The 19337-nt window shown below is 35.2% G+C and overlaps 1 pseudogene; it reads right to left on the reverse strand.

The window, feature by feature from the left end:
• Window positions 1–12617: 12617 nt before the first annotated feature.
• Window positions 12618–19031, reverse strand: LOC110698529 (annotated as a pseudogene).
• Between the last annotated feature and the right edge of the window lie 306 nt (window positions 19032–19337).

Below are 19337 nucleotides of genomic sequence, written 5' to 3' on the forward strand. Positions count from 1 at the left end.
TGTTCTCTCAGCAAGGTTCACAACAAATTTGTCTTAAACCCACCATCCCATTATGCAATCCAACCCCTAGCCCAAACCTTGCTTCTTTCCAACTTTTGTTGGATCCTAGGGCACAACACCATGTCTTTGTTGGCTATATGATCCCTCTTCTTATGTAGCCTCTCCAATAAACCTTCCCTTATGTCCTCTAACATGGTGATAATGGGCTTATGCCTTGAATTAAGAATGTATGCATTGAAAACCTCACTCATGTTGTTGTCAACACTATCACAACTGAAAGAGGGCTGTAAAATGCCCTGCACCATTTTTTGTAGTTTCTGTTCAAGAGATCTTCAGCTGCAGCCACTGAAATACCTCTCATTAGCTCTATGTTTGCATGAAATTCATTCTCTCTCAGTTGTACTTTTGGCAATCTTCCAAAAATGCTTTATGAATTCTAGACCCCACCAAATATTGTTCTGAAATTACAGTACACATGTCTCGCACAAACGCTTGTCTCAGCTTCAGAGAATGTGTTAGCTACAACAACAAGCAATCCCTTCTGCTGGTCAAACATGAAAGTGTATCTTGCCCTCCCCCTCCCATAAGTACCTAAATCAGAAGCTAAAACTTCTAAGAACCAAGTCCATGTATCTATGCTTTCTACCTCCACTACTGACCATGCTATTAGGAACATCTGGTTGTTCCCATCCCTCCCTGTAGCCACTAAAAGCTGACCCCCAAAAAGGCCCCTTGAGAAAAGCAACCATCTAAGGAAATGAACCTTCTGCAACCAGCTATGAATCCATTCTTAAGAGCTTCAAAAAATAAGTAAATCCTTTCAAACACATTGGCATTCATATTTAGTTTCACTATTTTTGGCCTGTCACTTCTCAAAACTTCAGCTGCATGATAAGCCGTCGTCGAGCCTACCAAAGATAAAAAAAACTAACTTGGTCTCTCTAATGGGTAGAAAGGGCGAATGAATGGGAGTTGTGGCTGTGATGCGAGCTGGAGTTGATTACTGGTGGTGAGTGAAGGTAGCAGTTGCTTCTGTTGTCGTGTTGTGGGAAAGAGAAGGGATATGGCTAGGCTACGATTTGCATGTGTTATGGGTGATGTTTGGTGTATGTGGTGGAGCAGGGGCATGAGTTGGTGATTATGCTTGTGGAGGGAAAATTTAGGGATAAAAAATGGAGAAAATGAGTCATTATGAGTCACGTAACTTGGTCAACGCCGGAGAAAAAAAGTCAAGGTTGAGAATCCTGTGGGAGGTAGTCAATTACAACATTTTACATTTTAATATGTAACTAAATTACAACATTTTTTTACTGAGTAGTTTTTCGCAAGTTTTGGAATTTAATAGGTTGTTTTTTTTTACAAAAAATCCATTTTAAAATAAATAACTGTAAATTTGGACAAGTAATACCCTTTATTTTGGAAGACAAACGTAAGGGGCAGTTTTATTAAAGCAAAAGAACAAATGTTGAGTACAACAAAAGTTATGATCAGTTAAAGTTGACCCTTGTGCAAACAACTCTTCAAGATTTCAAAAGCTTTTCATTTCTCTTTAAGGCACTCATCCTTCTTCCTCCATAGCTCTATCAACCAAGCTCGCCCTTCTCCTTGCTCACTCATGCTTGATTACCTTCACAGTGCTTAAAAGCGCTACATTACATCAAAAACACAAACAACCCGTGAAGCATGGATGGTACAAAATTTACATAAAAATAGGATAAATAATGAACTTTGATGCCGAATAATAACGAAAACGAGGTTCAAAACCACCCTAAAATCATTCCAAATAACAAGTTATCACTGCATATCTTAGAAGAAGACCAAATTGTTTTTCATACTCACCAACAATGAGTTTTTGCCCAATTTTTCTTGCTTAGTATGCCAAGTACCTACTCACTTTAAGCCCTTTTTCAAGCCACACAGTCTCATTGATAACATGCAGCTTCATGTACAAATTCAATTTGAATTTGGTTTGGAAATTCCAGCTAGCAACCCATGAAGCTGTTATTTTCTTGCTGCTTGGTGCCCTCCCACAAGTACGCTCACACCCACCAACCCTATTTTTGTCATTCCTAGTGAATTGTATGTCTCTACCAGTCTCAATACAGTAGTTAGTCACAGTTTTCTTGAATGTTGTTGAATTCTCAAATGACTGACCAACATAAAACTTTCCACTGCTCCCTTCACATCCTCCCATCTTGACATTAGCTCTCTTAATCTGAGGTTGAACTAGATAACCACAGTTGTCTGCATCAGATGACCCCTAGGGCTATATGTTTCACTAAGTCCTTTAGAATCACTTGCATATCCTGCTGGATCTTTCTCCTTAGATTCTGCTAGCCTTCTCAACATCACCAATTCATCGTCATAGGACTTCTCCTTCTATTTCTCCTGACTCAACCTTGTTCTGGCATTCATAATCTCTACATCATCTTCATTCGAGCCTTCAGTGTCATAGTCTATAAATGGATCACTACACCTAGGCACACCACTATTTAGAAGTTCAACAAAGGACCTTGGCCACCTAGTCCAGTACCTATGTCAGTAGTAACATGTCCAAGTTCATGTTCTGTATAGAGGTGAATAACCCTAAACTCCAGTAATAGTGAAATGAAAGGATCACAAGACCTAGTATCAAACCCCAAATATCTTATACCAGATTGAAAATCCTTTCTAGGGTCCAAAAAGTGAACTTTTACTACGTCTGTATACCCTAAGCTGTCAACTACTTGTTCCACATAGCTAGAATCAACATCTTTTGGTATATCATCAAATGAATTGACCCTCCCCCCATTGTAAATCATTTGACCACCAGCTTCAACCCATTCCCCACCATGATGAACTATTATGCAAGGTTTCAAATGCATCATATCTGTTATACAAACATGGGAATATTGTTCAAAATTCCATTTCCAGATCATTCATTTGTGCATATATATATAAACAACAATGTTAAACTAAACAAAGCAATAAAGATGGACAAGTTCTTAGATAATTCATAATTCCATTCATATTCATAAAAATATTCATTACATCCATTCAAAAGGCAGGCTCAACTACAGTCTACAGTTATTACTTCTTAACACTGTCATAGCATAGGGACAAGTACCAACATCTCCAAATTTGTCACACAAAAACCTACTTATGCCATGACAGTTGAAATTTAAAAACAGTTCATTTTTACATCAGATTTTAAAAAAAAAAAAAAAAAGGATCAACATAAGCTTAAACTAGCAGCATCCCCCCTCAAAAAAAGCCTAAACATGCTGCACCTAGACACCCCAGCCCCCTACGCCTACTCCTTGAACAGGAGTGGGAAACCATCAAAATAGACGATCATGTCCTTGTTCAACCACGCGTAGAGGTCGCGGCCATCATTGAAGGATCCACTCCTGTATGCTAGCCCTTGGGCCACCAAAAGAGTAGCTGAAGTTCAGGTGGCGGAGGTGCCACCAGACCTACCACTTCTTACAGTTTTTTTCGACACTAGCCTGGTCCTCCCGTAGCAGGCGCGTGAAGATGTGGGTGACCAACACATCCTGCTGGCTGAATAGAGGGTGTGCATCAGCAAGGGCGTCCATACCTAAAGGCCAACATTTTTTAATAAAGTCGGTGAGGTCTTCTTACACTATGGCTCTCTTAAACAAACTACCAACAAATAAACTTTTCTCCATTTTTTAACAACAAATTCTCAATTTTTTTAACAACAAATACAACACAACAATCAAGATTAATAGCTTAGTTGAATCAAAGTCAAACACTTTTGCAACAAAATCATGCAAAAAAAAACATTATTTACTCATGTAAAAAAGACAAACTAACACTTTTATGAAGAAAACATCAACCAACCAACACAAGATTCATGAACAAACAGACAAAGAAAAGGAATATATATACCTTATCCTGAAGTTAATTTCGCTACTTCTCGGTGTCTTTCTTCAAATAGATCAATGGCAGGCCAACTCATGAATATTCTATTGCAACTTTATGTTTTTGGTATTTTTTTAATGGAGAAAATCTTTGAAGGTTCCCCCCCTCCTTTCTACTTGCTTATATAGGGAAATGGGTATTAAAGGCTGTATGAAATGAGAAGGGAGAAATAAGGGGTATTCTTGGAAAGCTTGCAAGGGAAGCTTCGTGAAGAAGCATTTCCCGCCATAAGTTGCTGGAGCATCGAGATATGAGAAGGCATCCAATCCCAGTACCAATGCACCCTCATCATTACTCTGTTTTTCGAATTTCATTAAATTTTTTTTTTTGGCTTAAACCGATTATTACAAGTCATGTGCCAGGAATATTCTCTTCGGCAGGTACTCTCCCTTAGTTTAGTACCCAATTTGCTACTTCTGAAAGTTGAGTCCCCAATTTGCAACAACCATGATAGTTTGGTACCTTGTATTATAGTTCACTCGTTATACGGAAGACATATGTATGATAGAATATAAAACATGTTCCCGGGCCTCAACTATAAGCTTAACCTTTTGGTTGAGATGATCCTTCAACATGGTATATTAAGCGCAGGTTCAAATCGAATCTACCCCCCACCTTTAAGTGGAATATTAAGCGCTGGGTATGAGGAGGGCCCATGCTGCATCCACACTTCAAGCCCAACGGGCTCTTGTGTGAAGGAGCGTGATAGAGTATAAAACATATTCCTAAGTCTCAACTATATGAATTATGCTATACAGACTTATAGAGGATGTTGAGAATCTTGAGAGTATTATGGATAAATAGTTGTACAGATAAATAAAAATCTTTCACCAGGGACCAAATGCTTTGAACGTTACTGAAAAGCAAAGTTATATTTATATGAGTCAAACATTAAGGGAGTAAGCAACTCCATTGTACAAAGTACAAAGCATATACAATCCAGTAAACCTCTAACCTCTATGTATCAGAACTAGAAAATGATCATGCCCTGTAAACACATTTGGATTAACAACAGAAATGCACTATGCAGATCAATTAGGCTTTCGAGATAGTCCATCAGCCATGAGAATTATCCACTTCATTTTGGGTCGACTCCCACTGTCTTCAGCGATTCCTCTCGTGACAACCTGCATCACACAACGATTAGCCCCGTCATCAAATGTATGTTAGAATAGCTATCCAAGTAGACTAGAAAAGTTATACAAAAATTAACGGTTCAATAACATTAAATACTACTATCAAATACAAAATATAAAATGTGATAACTTTTTTTAGATAGATCATCACAAAATAACATTGTATGGTACCCCGAGTATACGTACATACCTTGCAATGGGGTTAGGAACAACATGCTCCTTGATCTCTTGAATATGAGCAATCTTCCTAAAGAAAGAATTCTTAACAAACTCCTCAGATTCATGAACAACATTTTCAGGTTCCACCACCTCTGGCAAAGTTTCTCTCCTACTCTTCTTAACATGAACATCCGGGGCATACAACAGCTCTTGCTTCGCGGTCATGAGTCCGAACGTTACGGACAGTCCTATCATTCCTATAGCTACATACACCGGAACATAGTCTCCCTTGGGTTTACCCTTGGGCAACAATTCATCTTTGATGCTCTTCCTTTCACGGGAACGGACCATCCCAACGCATGTTTGAACCTCTTCGCCTGCTAGTGTAGGCGTATATGCCTTCATCTTTGGTGTTAATGTCCCTACGTTACGGCTCCTTGATAAAACGGGCATCACTCCTTTGAGCATTTTAGCCTACAAAATTAAATAAAAAAAAATTTGTATATTTTAGTTTGTTTGTTCTCAGTTTATACCCCTGTTTTGCCTAGAGTTTGAGAGTACTAATGACTTAGGCCCTGTTTAGTTCACCATATTTTTACTTATTTCAGAAAAAATAAGTTCAGATCAGAAAAAATAAGTTCAGATCAAATCAGATCAGAAAAAATAAGTTCAGATCAGATCAGATCAGAAAAAATAAGTCCAGATCAGGAAAAATAAGTTCAGATCAGATCAGATCAGGAAAAATAAGTTCAGATCAGATCAGGAAAAATAAGTTCAGATCAAATTATTATTATTATTATTATTATTATTAGGGTTTTTTTCATTTTTACCACCTTCAAATAATGACTTTGTCGAATTTACCACCTCCAAAAAAAACATTTACTTTACCACCTCATAAAAAAATTAAACACCAATTTTACCACCTCATCTGAGCTCAGGTGACGGAAAACGCTTGTGGGGCCCAGTATAACGGCTAGTTTTTGATTTTTTCCCAAATTTCTCTCGATTTCCCTTTTATTTAAACCTAGTTCTTCATTTGTACACCAAATTCTTGCAGATTGGAGATTAATTTTTGCGATTTTCTTCACAAATCAGTATTTTTGGGCAACCTTAACAATCCCAAACCCTCTAATTATCAAACAATCAATTGAACTCCTCGACAACAAGCATCAAAAAGGTAAGCCATTGTCGTTAATTCTCTAGCAATTTTCGTGATTTCTGTTGTAATTTTTTGGCAATTCGTTGCGTGATTTTGTTGCATTTGCTAAGAGTAATTGAAATTGGGCGTTTTGTGAGGTCAATTAAACCCCAATTTGAATTAAAATACTTAGGGTTCATGTAAGATTAAATTAGATTGGGGGTTTTTGTTATGTGAATTGGCTACTGAAATTAGGGTTATATTATGGTGATTGTGTTCAAATACAATTAATTTCATTCTTGTTCTTACTGAATTTCAGATGGGAATGTCTTCAGTTAGCATGTCACCCTCAAAAGAGAAAAAATGCCAATGTGGAGTTCCAATGTCTAGGCTGACTGCTTGGACTAGGGAGAACCCATGACGCAAGTTTAGGACCTGCAAATTCTATGATCCTGTGACTGAGTCAAGGGGGTGTAAAGCTTTTGAGTGGGTGGATCAACCATATGGAACACCTTGGCAAACAGAGGTGATTAACAACTTGCTGCTGGACAAGAAACTAATGAAGGGAGAGCTGAATGACATGAAGAGGGAAGTTGATGATGTTAGTGGACAAAGGAGGTGCTTGCTCAATGAGATTGACAGCTTGAAGATGAAATGCAAAGCTCTTAGCTCAGACAGGAAGAAGATGATCAAGGAAGTGCATGGCAGGAATGCAACAACAAAGAAAATGCTCACAGTACATGCTATTGTTGTGTTTTGTTGTTTTGGTTTGGTACTGGCTATGTATTTTAGATCTTAGGTTCATTTAGGAATGCTTAGAAACAAAAATAAATCCCCAACTTATGTTGTGTTTTGTTGAATTATTATGTGTGGATGTTGGGATGACATTTCTTGTACTACTTTTAACAAAATCAATGAGAAATGGAACTTTTTGGTAGAAACATATCACAATTCGTATTAGTACTTGCAACACAATGTTTGAAATTGTTTTACATTGGCTGAGACAAAAGTTAAGGCACCTTTGTGCAAAATCATTGTTCAACTATCATTGTTCAACTACCAAATAAACTTGGTTGTCTATTACAAAATACTAATGAGTAGACCTAGGGTCACAGTTGATTGAGATCCTTGTCCTTCTCTCTTGTCATTACATGAAGCTTGGACCTGGTCTGTATTTTGACTTTGGGAGGAGTAGTTGTTGGCACTCTTGTGGGCTGACTCAGGCTCCTGTTGCTCCTGGTAACAGGCTGAGTTGGCAAAGGCTTTGTTCTTGTTGCAGGCTGGCTTGACACAGCAGTTGCAGGTGCAACATTACTTGACCCAGCCTGTGCTGTTGTTGGAGGCTGATATTGTGGCAACTTCAGTGCAGCCTGCAATCACAGTATGACAAGACTCAGAAACAAAGCCACTAAATACACTCAAGTCACAAAATACACAAAATACCTGTCTTGCTGCTTTCTCTTCACTTTTCTTTCTTTGTTCCTTAAGCCAAGGAGTCTGCATCTGTGGCCTCCCACCCTTTGGATTTGTTGCAGGTGGGTTAGGCTGTTCTGGTGCTGCTTCAGCCTTGCATGTTTTGGCAAAGTGGTCAAACCCACCACAGTTCTTGCATTGTTTCATCACCTTTGGCTTCTTGCCCTCAGGTGCTGCAGAAGTGCCCTCCCCTGGTTCAAGCTTTCTCTTATTTGCCTTAGGTCTTCCTGGCTGCACTTTCAGCATAGGTGGCAAAGGATGTCTGAGCTTGACCTTTTCCCAATTCTTAGGGCCAGGCATTGGCTGTATTGGGTTCTCATATGCAGCCAAGTATGTCACCCTATAGTAATGTGGGTGCACATACAACTCAGGATCATCCCTTTTGTCCATTATGCAAGCAAATGCATGGACACAAGGTATTCCTGTCAACTCCCATCTATAACAAGTGCATTTTCTCTCTTGCAGATCCACAATGCACTGATCATCCTTGTATTTCACCTCATAAATTTCATCCCTTGAAGTTGTAACCTCACATGTCATGGCATACTTCTCCAACTCATCAAAGACTTTGTTGACAAATGGGGTTAGTAAACCTTCCCAAGACTTTGCTGCCTCCCATTTGTCATTACTCCTCTTCATCATATATCTTCTAAGCCATTCCATTTGAGTTAGAATAGGCTTGTCTCTGGCATCTCTAATCACTGCATTAAATGTCTCACACATGTTGTTTAACAACATGTTAGACTTGCAGTTTGTAGAGAAAGCATGCCTTGACCAGTGCTGGGGGTCAATGTTTGACAACCACTGGTATGCTTCTTCATCCAAAAAATTGATACTTTCCATAGCAACTTCAAACTCAAACTGATACAACCACACACATGACAACCATTCAACACAACATAGACACATGGCATACAGTTTTCACAAAATAGAAAGACATGTAAATATGTGCAAAACTAAATGTTCCTAGCATACATTATAGTTCACCATAAAACTGACATAAAAGAACCTAAATAGAAGCTTACCAGAGTGCTTGCCCTAGCAGCAGCCCAGAACAATTCCTTGAAAGTTGCACCATGAAATTTCAATTTGAAATTTGACCAAATATGCCTCACACAAAATCTGAGCTCAGCTTTGGGGGCCACATCTGCAAATGCTTCTATGAGACCCTACACACAAGGCAAAACTAACAAGTTAGTGTACAGAAAATTCAAATAAAGCAAAGTAATTTAAACACAAACACAACCCACTTACTTTCTGTCTGTCAGACATAAAAGTCAAGCCATCTCCTTGGTCATACACACAAAGTGCCTTGAGCAAGCTCTCCAGAAACCAGCACCAGCTGTCCTTGTTCTCAATCTCTGCAGTTGCCCAAGCAATTGGGAAGATGGAATTATTGCCATCTTTTCCAACTGCAACCAAGATCTGCCCAGGGTATGCCCCTTTTAGATGGCACCCATCCACCCCAATTACTGGTCTGCAACCAGAAATGAATCCATCCCTAAGTGCAGCTAAGCACACAAACATCCTCATAAAAATTGGTCTTTCAATTTCATTAATATCATCCACCACCACATTACACTCACTCCCTGGGTTCCATTTCAGCAGTGCCTTCCCATAGTCCCAAACCTTTGAGTATTGCTCTGATGAAGAGCCATATATTATAAGCTTTGCCCTGCTTCTAGCCAACCAAGCCTTGGAGTATGTAATTTTGATCCCCAAGTCATTCAAGGCCCTGTCCTGAATCTGTTTAATCTTCCATCTGGGGTTGCCCCTGAACTCCTCCAAGTACCTGTCAGCAAGGAACTCTGCTGTCACCTTGTTGTTCATTTTACTCCTAACACACCTATGCTTCAGCCTTAGTGTCTTAATTTGCCAAGCCTCTGATTTCACAAGCCTTGTTGCATAAAACTTGAACCTACACCTAACACCCTTACTACATGTACACTTCACTATCCTACAACTGTTCTTGTTATACACACACTTGCATTTCCTTTTGCAATATGCTGTTAGCCTCTTTGAATCATTGTGAAGAAGGTAATACTCATACCTATTTTCAATTGCATGTTGTCTCAAAGCTTTTCTCATTGTTTGCACATCACTGAACCTTTGACCAACTACAAATTTGATAGCCCTTTCAAAGTCTGTCTCAGGGTTAAACCAAGTAACACTACCCTGATCATCATCTGAATCACCTTCCACACTCTTTAGCTCATCAGAATCACAAGTTGCCTCCTCTTCAACCCTCACTTCAATTTTCTGTAGATTTCTTTCTATGTCAAACCCTGTGTCCTCATCATCACTTTGATCCCCTCCTTCAGTAACTCCCCTCAAACTGCCTTTCACCTCACTGTTAATATGGTCTACATTTTTCTTCAACCACTGTTCATCATCATCAGAGTATAAGTCCTCCTCTCCCTCATCAACTTCTAACTCAAAATCACTCAACTCAGAATCAGAAGACTCTGTATCACCATCCTCATCACTAAACACATCACTGTCATCCCTTAAGCTCCTCACTCTTTATTTTATTTTTCTCACTAAATTAGCAAAATTTCCAGTCTCATCCCCAACCTTAGCCTTACCCTTATATGCAGCAGTGAGTTTACCCTTCCCTTTATGTGTATTAGCATTCACTTTCTCTGCCCTAGTAAGCCTCTCCTCAGCCTCTCTGTCATGTATAACAATGCCTTTTAACCTAGGTCTTCTCCTAAATGGCTCTTCTTCAGTGGGCTTACTAAGTTCTGGGCTGGGTTTGTATACTTTAGGCCCACCAAACCTCTTTTTCAGTTCCTTCCTTTGTGCAGGGGTTAGCTCATTCCCAGATATACATTTGAAGGGTGTTTTGTTAGTCCCTTCAATTGGCTCATGACTGGTAACATACATCTCACATGCCCCCTCTTTGTTCACCGACTCTAGGAAACCATTCACCTCACCATCAACAAGCTCCCTTTTACCATTCACCCAAGACTTGCCCTTTTGTTTATACCAGCAACTAAACCCCCTAGGAACCTTCACATTCACATACACAAACCCATGTATAGCTGCTTGCCTCAAAAAGTGTACATCTATCTTATTTTTTTCCACCTTTCTCATCCAATAAACCCACCCACCATCCCAAGTTAACACCCTCCTATTTTTACCAGCTAAAGAAGGTATAAAGGCACCCCCTACTGTAATTTTTAAGTCCACTGTGTCCATTCTGTAACAACACCAACAAAAGCACACACAACAATAACCAATTTCAGTAATTACAGTAAACAACAAAAACCAATTCACCAATTACAGCAAGTAAAAGCAATTCACATTGACTATGCACTAAATTAACAGTAACCAAGTACATCTAATTAACTAATTATTTAACAAATGCACACTCTAATTCAGTCAAAGATTCGCATAATTAGGGTTTATAATACTTTAATTCACAGATTCCCCAAAAAGGCATACTTTACCCCAATTGACAACCATAAATCCAACGAAATGTACTAATAAAGGGTTTAAAGTACCTCTTATAGTCAGGAATCTCGATTTCTGTCAGCAAATTACCAAGCTTTTGGTCCCCTCACCCTGTGGAAGATGACAAGAGAAGCTGATGTGTTGCAATTTTGTGGTTCCAGCTCGATTTCAACCACCCAAATTGATCTAGGGTTTCAGTTTTTACAGAGAGAAAGAGAAAATTCAAAGGAGAGAGAAGCAGTTACAGTGAGAATCAAGAAAAATCAAAGGAAAGAGAGACGAAAATTGATGAGGAAGTGAGAAATTTGGTGAGACATTGATTATGGAAGGTGGAAGGTGAGAAAAGGAGGAGACAGAGGGAAATCGATTTTAAAAGAATTAAATTGGAGGGAAGTGACAGTTAACTGGGCCCCACAAGCGTTTTCCGTCACCTGAGCTCAGATGAGGTGGTAAAACTGATGTTTAATTTTTTTATGAGGTGGTAAAGTAAATGTTTTTTTTTGGAGGTGGTAAATTCGACAAAGTCATTATTTGAAGGTGGTAAAAATGAAAATACCCTTATTATTATTATTATTATTATTATTATTGTTGTTGTTGTTATTATTATAATTTATTATTTATTATTTATTATTTATTATTTATTATTTATTATTTATTATTTATTATTTATTATTTATTATTTATTATTTATTATTTATTATTTATTATTTATTATTTATTATTTATTTATTTATTTATTTATTTATTTATTATTATTATTATTATTATTATTATTATTATTATTATTATTATTATTATTGATTTGTGATGTATCGGATTTGATTTTATCGTTTGTTTGAACTAGCAACATTGTCTATGTTATTAAATAGCACAAACAATAAACGATAATAATTAAAATTTCATTATAAGCTCCAAATCATAAATGTTTACAAATATAATTTTCATTACAAGACGTTCCAAATTTCCTTCGCTATATTAAGTTGTACTTCTTTCATTACAGCTTTACGATTCTCGTTAAACAAATCATAATCTGCTCTTGGTTCGATTTCTATACCACTATCAATGGGTATATCCAACTCATGTAATCGAATAAAATTGTGAAGTGTGAATGTAGCAACCATAATTGCCAATTGATGTTTAGTGTCCATTTGTGGCATCATTGTCAATATTTTCCATCGACCTTTTAATTGTCCAAAACATCTCTCGATCGTTGTTCGAAGTGAAGAGTGAAGATAATTAAAAAGTTCAAGCATGCCTTGTGGTGGTGGACCATTTCGAAATTCAGGCAAATGGGTTCTAATATCTTTTTCTTTTATTGGACTCAAATATCCAACGGTATTCGGATATCCAGAATCTACTAGATAATATTTTCCTGTTACAAAATAAAGTTATACAACATATTAGTATAGTGTCATGTATGGAGTAAAAACATACACTATTTTAAATTATACCTAGAGGTGGATGGGGAAATCGAAATTCTGGTGCAGTTAAGCAATGGTTCCATACAGTAATATCATGAGCACTACCTTCAAATCCAACGTTGATAAACGTGAAAAGCCTATCAAAGGAACAGGCAGCCAAAACATTCCATGTTTTTTTTCCTTTACGCCCTCGATGTGCCACACCATCATCATCGCTTACAACTGCATTTATATGAGTCCCATCCAATGCTCCAACACAATCCTAATAGTTCATTAACATTTAGGATACATTTTATAAGTGATTATATATTGCATATGCATAAAATAATATAATGACAATGCAAGATAATAATAATGTTTCTTAATACCTTGAAATATGGCCAATATTTTGTGCTGTCACCTATTTTTTTTGGCACCACGGTCAAACTTTGGTATGGTCTTATGATCTCGGTAGACAAATGAACCATTGCTTCCAGTACTTGTTTAAAGTACAACCCAATTGTTGCAATAGAATGCTGAAATCGACCGGCAGCATTACGATAAGAACTGCCTTTAACCATGATATATAAAAATATTCCTAATTGCTCAGCCACAGATATGTAACGACCATCCGATAATAAATTTTTATTTTTCATGCAAGTAACAAGATCCACAAATATGTTTATATCTAATCTCAATTGTTCTTTGCATAAATCAGGAGGGCATGTAGTAGTCTGTTTATGTATTCGCTACCAGATTCTCCACCTAACCTTAGAGGCAATCTCTCAATTGGTGTAAGAAGTCTCTTTAGCTCTTCCAATGCGATAATTATCAAGCACATTGGAAGTGTGTTATCCATTCTACAACATAAACCAACAAAATACCAACATTATTCAATTTGTAAAATAAAATCAACAATGACTTTTAAAATAAAGGCTAAAGCTTCTTACTTAGATAACCTGAAAAGCAATAGCATCATATGAAGCTATTTAAACCTAAAGGTCAGAAAAAATAGTAGCTTCATATGTGGAACCTTAATTAAAACTAGAACAACATCAAATAACTAACAAAGAACATATGAAAGTGCAAAACAAGTCATAGGAAAACATAAGACAAAGTTAACTTCATATACTTATCACCCCAAAAAACCTAATTAAGGACCACCCAATGTTGGATCTTGAAATGTTGTCTTCAAATACATTATCTTCTGATCATCACTTCGGAGACCTAAGAAGAAATCTGCATTATCGCCATGATGAAGAAAATTCATACATTGGTAAATAAATCCTTCTCCTTGTTGAACAATAGCCTCAATATTGTATAGAGCGTCTGAAACATCTTTATACTTATTACCACTCCATTGCTTACAATTAGTTTCAATAGACATTTTCAACAACTCTATACAAGATTCAATGTTACTACTCTTGTTTTTTTTAAGTTTACTAGTATACCCATCACTCTTACGTTTCCCCAACGAGGTACTTTTAGGAGGTGAAATGCTCTGTTCATCATCCGAATTATTTATTCCCCTACTTATTTCCATATCTCCTATATTTTCATCATTGTCCCCAGACCTTTCCTCATTTTCTTTACCAATCTGTTCCCCACCTAATCCTGGAGAAAACTCCATTTGCTAGTAGCAAAAGACCCTGAAAAAAGTGCATGTAACTTCTCTAGATGAGGCAATGGTCTCCTTAGGAATCTCGCTAGCATACCTTTATGTTTCTGCATAAATGCACAAAATTTCGATTAAATAAATTTTAAAATAAATTAGCATTGTAGAGGTCATAATGCAACAAAATGGATAAACAAAATGTCGTACCTTCACAAATATATTCCACCTATCATCTTGTTCAACTACAGCACAACCAGTAATAGGATCAAATGTAAGACCGGTCCAATTGAGTTCCATTTCATTCCAAATTTTGAACCTCTTCCTTAAATCATCCCAATGATTTCTTGCTTGTTTAATATTGAAATTCTTCTCACTTTTAACGTTCAAAGTACTCACTATTCTATCCCAATTAACCTTTGATAGTCCACCCGCTTTCATCTCCAAGCATATGTCCAAAAAAAATTTTGTGCTGTCATCAGACCATGCTACCCTACCAGCCATTACACTATGATCAAGAGCACTTTAAAATTATTAGTTTCATGCATGAAAGATATTAATAATCAAAATAAGTACATAAATATATACGCTACGTTTCTTATGTATATAGTATTTATCCTCAAATCAACGCAACCAAACTCCACCATTTAAATTATTTTCCTTATTTACTTTTATAAAAGACATGCAACCCCGATATCCTCCTTTTCCCTTGCTGTGTGTGTGAGGCCATGTGGGGAGAGGAGGGGGGTTTGTAAATCACTAATGTCTACATACTAGCGGTAGCTTGAATTTGGCTAAAGTAGTGGTAATAATTGAATCTCAAATAGATAAGTTCTTTACTTGATGCTATTATTAGTGGACAAGCTCTTTACTAATTCATCTCTTCTTTTACTGTATTAACATTATACGTATTACCAAAATAAAGTATTATCAATCATTATAGCAATGGTCACCAAAAAAAAAAAAAAAGACACTATATGTATTACCAAAATAATTAAAGTGTTATCAAAATAATTATAGCATGGACCATTTATAACAAGTATAGTAAAAGATTTCCAATATTAGATGATTCTATTCTTTTCCTCCTTTGCCAGTTTTCCCCATGAGCACCCCCTTCATCGCCACCGGCCCCACCCCCATAACCACCAGCATAATACATGATCCAACTCTAAACAATTAAACCCATAACGTAAACAATTCACAAATCACAAGTATTGTAAACGTTAAATAACAAGGTGACAATCGATAGATAATTTTCAAAAAAAAAATGTTATATCATCTTATCACCTACTATACAATCATCAATTTGACTAATAATTTGACTACACAACATAATAATTGAAAATTAAATAATTCCTCCTTAGATAAAAATTCAATTGAAACAATAATATACTCCGTAACTAGTAAATTACCCGATGAAGTGGTGATTGTAGACGAAATTATGAAAATATAATAAAAAAAACAATAAAGAGTTAAGGTATTTACCTATCAACGAGATTGTATACGAGCAAGCTACTACAATGACCAACATAAGGACAAAATTTGGGAGAGATTGATGTGTTGTAGGTAAGAAATATTGCAATACGAAAAAATATATATACACAAAAAAACCGTAGTACCAAACTACCAACACTCCCAATTAATATTTTTGTCAGTCAACTATGCAGATTTCTATGATAAAGTCATAAAACAATACTTTTTCAGGAATAAAACAATACTTGATATGTAAAGAAAAAATAGCCAACCATGCACCATGCAAATACATGTCTGGTATTCATTTCCTAGGATATAGTCAATGCGCCATTAATTGTCGGTTATCAGATTAGATTAATTATTATAAAATGAGATAATTAGAGAAAACCCAATTCAGATTTCTAGAATTGACAGGCAGTAAAAATACAGTACCGAGAAAACCTAGTTCAGATTACAGAATAATTAATTTAAAATAAATAAATTAAACAAAAGAAAAATGTGAGTTCAGATAAAAATCAAAATCTTAGGATAATAAAATTAACACATCTGAAAAACTGATGTTGGTGGATAGATCGTGGAAGCTTTAAAAGAGGAAGATTCAAATTGAGAAATTACATACCGTACGGCTGGTCTTCAAGAAGAACATCATCGTCCTTTTCATTGTCTGTCTCTTTCAATTTATCTCATTAAAATGTTGTTTGCCTCTCAATGTAGCTCAAACATTCAGTAGAACACTGAAAATCGGCGTGAACAAATTACCGGCGCACGGGATTTCATAATAACAGGTAGATCCGGATGACGATTTTGGGTAAGGATTGATTTTTTTTTTTTCACTTTGAAAACCGTCATTCTAGAAATGGGAATGGTATTAAAGAACATGAAGATGGTAAGAACATGGGGAATATCGCCACTTTTGGTATTTATTTTTCTGTTCTTTACTTTTTTTTAATTTTTTTAATTTTTTAAAGGATAATCTTTAAAGGGATAATTTTTTAAGGGAACATGTAGTTTTGAGAATATAAAGTTGTAGTTATATTGTGTTGATTGATTTAAGTTATGATTATAAATAAAATGTGGGCTCATTATGTTATAGTAATATGGATAATAAAGTCATTGTACATGGAAAAAATTGTCAAAAAAGGAAAATTTTATTTTTTTTGGCACTTTTAATTTACTTACGGAGTATAATTCGTGCGTGACCCAAATCATGTCTTCCAAGCTTCAATAGAGGAGCCTAACGCTAACATGGGTCGGAAGAACCTATGAGAGGTTCCGACTCGGTAGAGTCTTTTTCTTTATATAAAAAAAAAGGTTCAATAGAGGAACAAATGAATAAAAAAACACTTAAACACACGAAACAAGTTAAATATAAAAGCTTAAATAAAAAAAGGAAAATTCAAACTAATAATCCCACCTTTGCTCCATCTTCCAGAAACCTCACCTTTTGAAATTTTAGAAACAATTCCATTAACAATAATAATAATATTATTATTTTTAATAATAATATAATATAATATAATATAGTATAATAATATAATAATAATAAGAATAATAATATAATATAATAGTAATATAATAATAATAATAAAAATATAATATAATATAATATAAATAATATAATATAATAATAATAATAATAATAATAATAATAATAATAATTAAACATTAATATTAATTAACATTAAAAGTAGAATATTGAAATAATTAAAATAAGGTCAAATCAGAAAAAATAAGTTCAGATTAGATCAGATCAGAAAAAATAAGATCAGATCAGAAAAAATAAGTTCAGATCAGATTAGATCAGGAAAATTAAGTTCAGATCAGATCAGATCAGGAAAAATAAGTTCAGATCAGATCAGATCAGGAAAAATAAGTTCAGATCAGATCAGATCAGGAAAAATAAGTTCAGATCAGATCAGCTAAAATCAGGTGAACTAAACAGCCTCTTAAGGGAGCATACATACAAGTAGCTAGCTATAAGTTAAAATACGGGAAACAAGTAAAATTAAACATTAATTATAATAATCAACAAATGGTTTTAACATGCCTTCCTTCTTTAGAAAAGATTACGCCAAAAATTGTATCGAAAGTGTTATTTCTTGCAAACATTACATTATATAATTGTCAACATAACAATCTATATAAATTTTCCCTTGATAATAGAACGTACCGTTGCATTTCTTAAAGCCATGGTAGCAGCTCCCCAAAGTTGATTACTGAAAGCTTTTGAGCACACTGACTATTTGTTTTCCTTGATTATTTATTTATTTATTTATTTATTTGAAGGAGTTTTCCTTGATTATTTGGCAACAAGAATATTATGATTTTGCAAGAATATATACAAAGTATATATTTTAAACGAATAAAGCTAAAAAAAAGGTGGCAACTGATCTAGAGAGTACCTCATAGTTATAGAAGCCTCTTGAACCCACAAGTAACCTCTCGTTTTATTGGATTGTGGATAGTTATCATATTTATGAGGTCATGTCATTATTAATTAGGAGTGTATTTTTAATTTTATTTTAATGTCAAGACTTTTAGTTGCAGAAACGTGATTAAGAACCTATGAGCGAAAAGGTTAAATAGTGTGGCTCAATTAATAATGACACTAGATAACTAGATAAGTATACCGTGCCATGAACGGCTGTAACAATTATTTTTTCTCATTATCAATCTATATACTACCTCCGTTTTATATTTTTTTGCAACTTTTGGGTATATTAAACATAGTATATTGAAAATTTTTATATACATCCGGGTGTATGGTATATTCAAAGGTATTTCTACTCATTGGATATTCGTTCAATTTAATCTATTAAAATGCGCAAAAAAATAAAAATAAATAAATAAAATAAATAAATGAGCACAAAATTAGCCTTAGATGCACTTACCTCTATGTGCACCCAGAATGCATAAAAGATTTTGACAACATATTTTAATGTTAAAATAAACACTAAAAATGACATGTGCTACTTTCTGATGTATTTTCCTCCGAAAGTCATTATATTTTTTCAATTTTGTTTCCTTTCAACGGAGCGATTTCCACAAATAATGCTATATTGTAAACTAATTCCGTATATACGTTAGTTTAAAAAATATTTCCCACCGTACCGTCCACACAAATAACCTATGTAAAATATTCATAATAATATATATCTAACACCAAGTTCTTTTAAGTTATGCATAATTTTCATAAGATAATAGCTTATATAGCCCTTAAAACATAATTAGAATGTTAATAAACACGAAAGCTAAAATTAAAGCAAGATTAATCAATAGAAGAAAGTACCATTGCATCTCTAACTAAAGCTGCCATAGTTGAAGCTTGTGTATTTGGATTTGATTACGATAGTATGAAATAATTTTGGGTTGTTCTACCTAATTTAGCACACCTTGTGGAAGAAGTATAAGTTAGGTTCATTATCCATGTTTTCTAAAATAACAATTGCACGAATTTTGATAAAGAAATTAAGGAAGCTTATGAATGACATCCACGACGCAATTACAAGGATACGTGTTTTGGATTTAGGTTGCACACCTTTCTTACTTTAACTGACAAATGC

Source organism: Chenopodium quinoa, unplaced genomic scaffold, assembly GCF_001683475.1.
Source record: "Chenopodium quinoa cultivar QQ74 unplaced genomic scaffold, ASM168347v1, whole genome shotgun sequence".
NCBI lineage: Eukaryota > Viridiplantae > Streptophyta > Magnoliopsida > Caryophyllales > Amaranthaceae > Chenopodium > Chenopodium quinoa.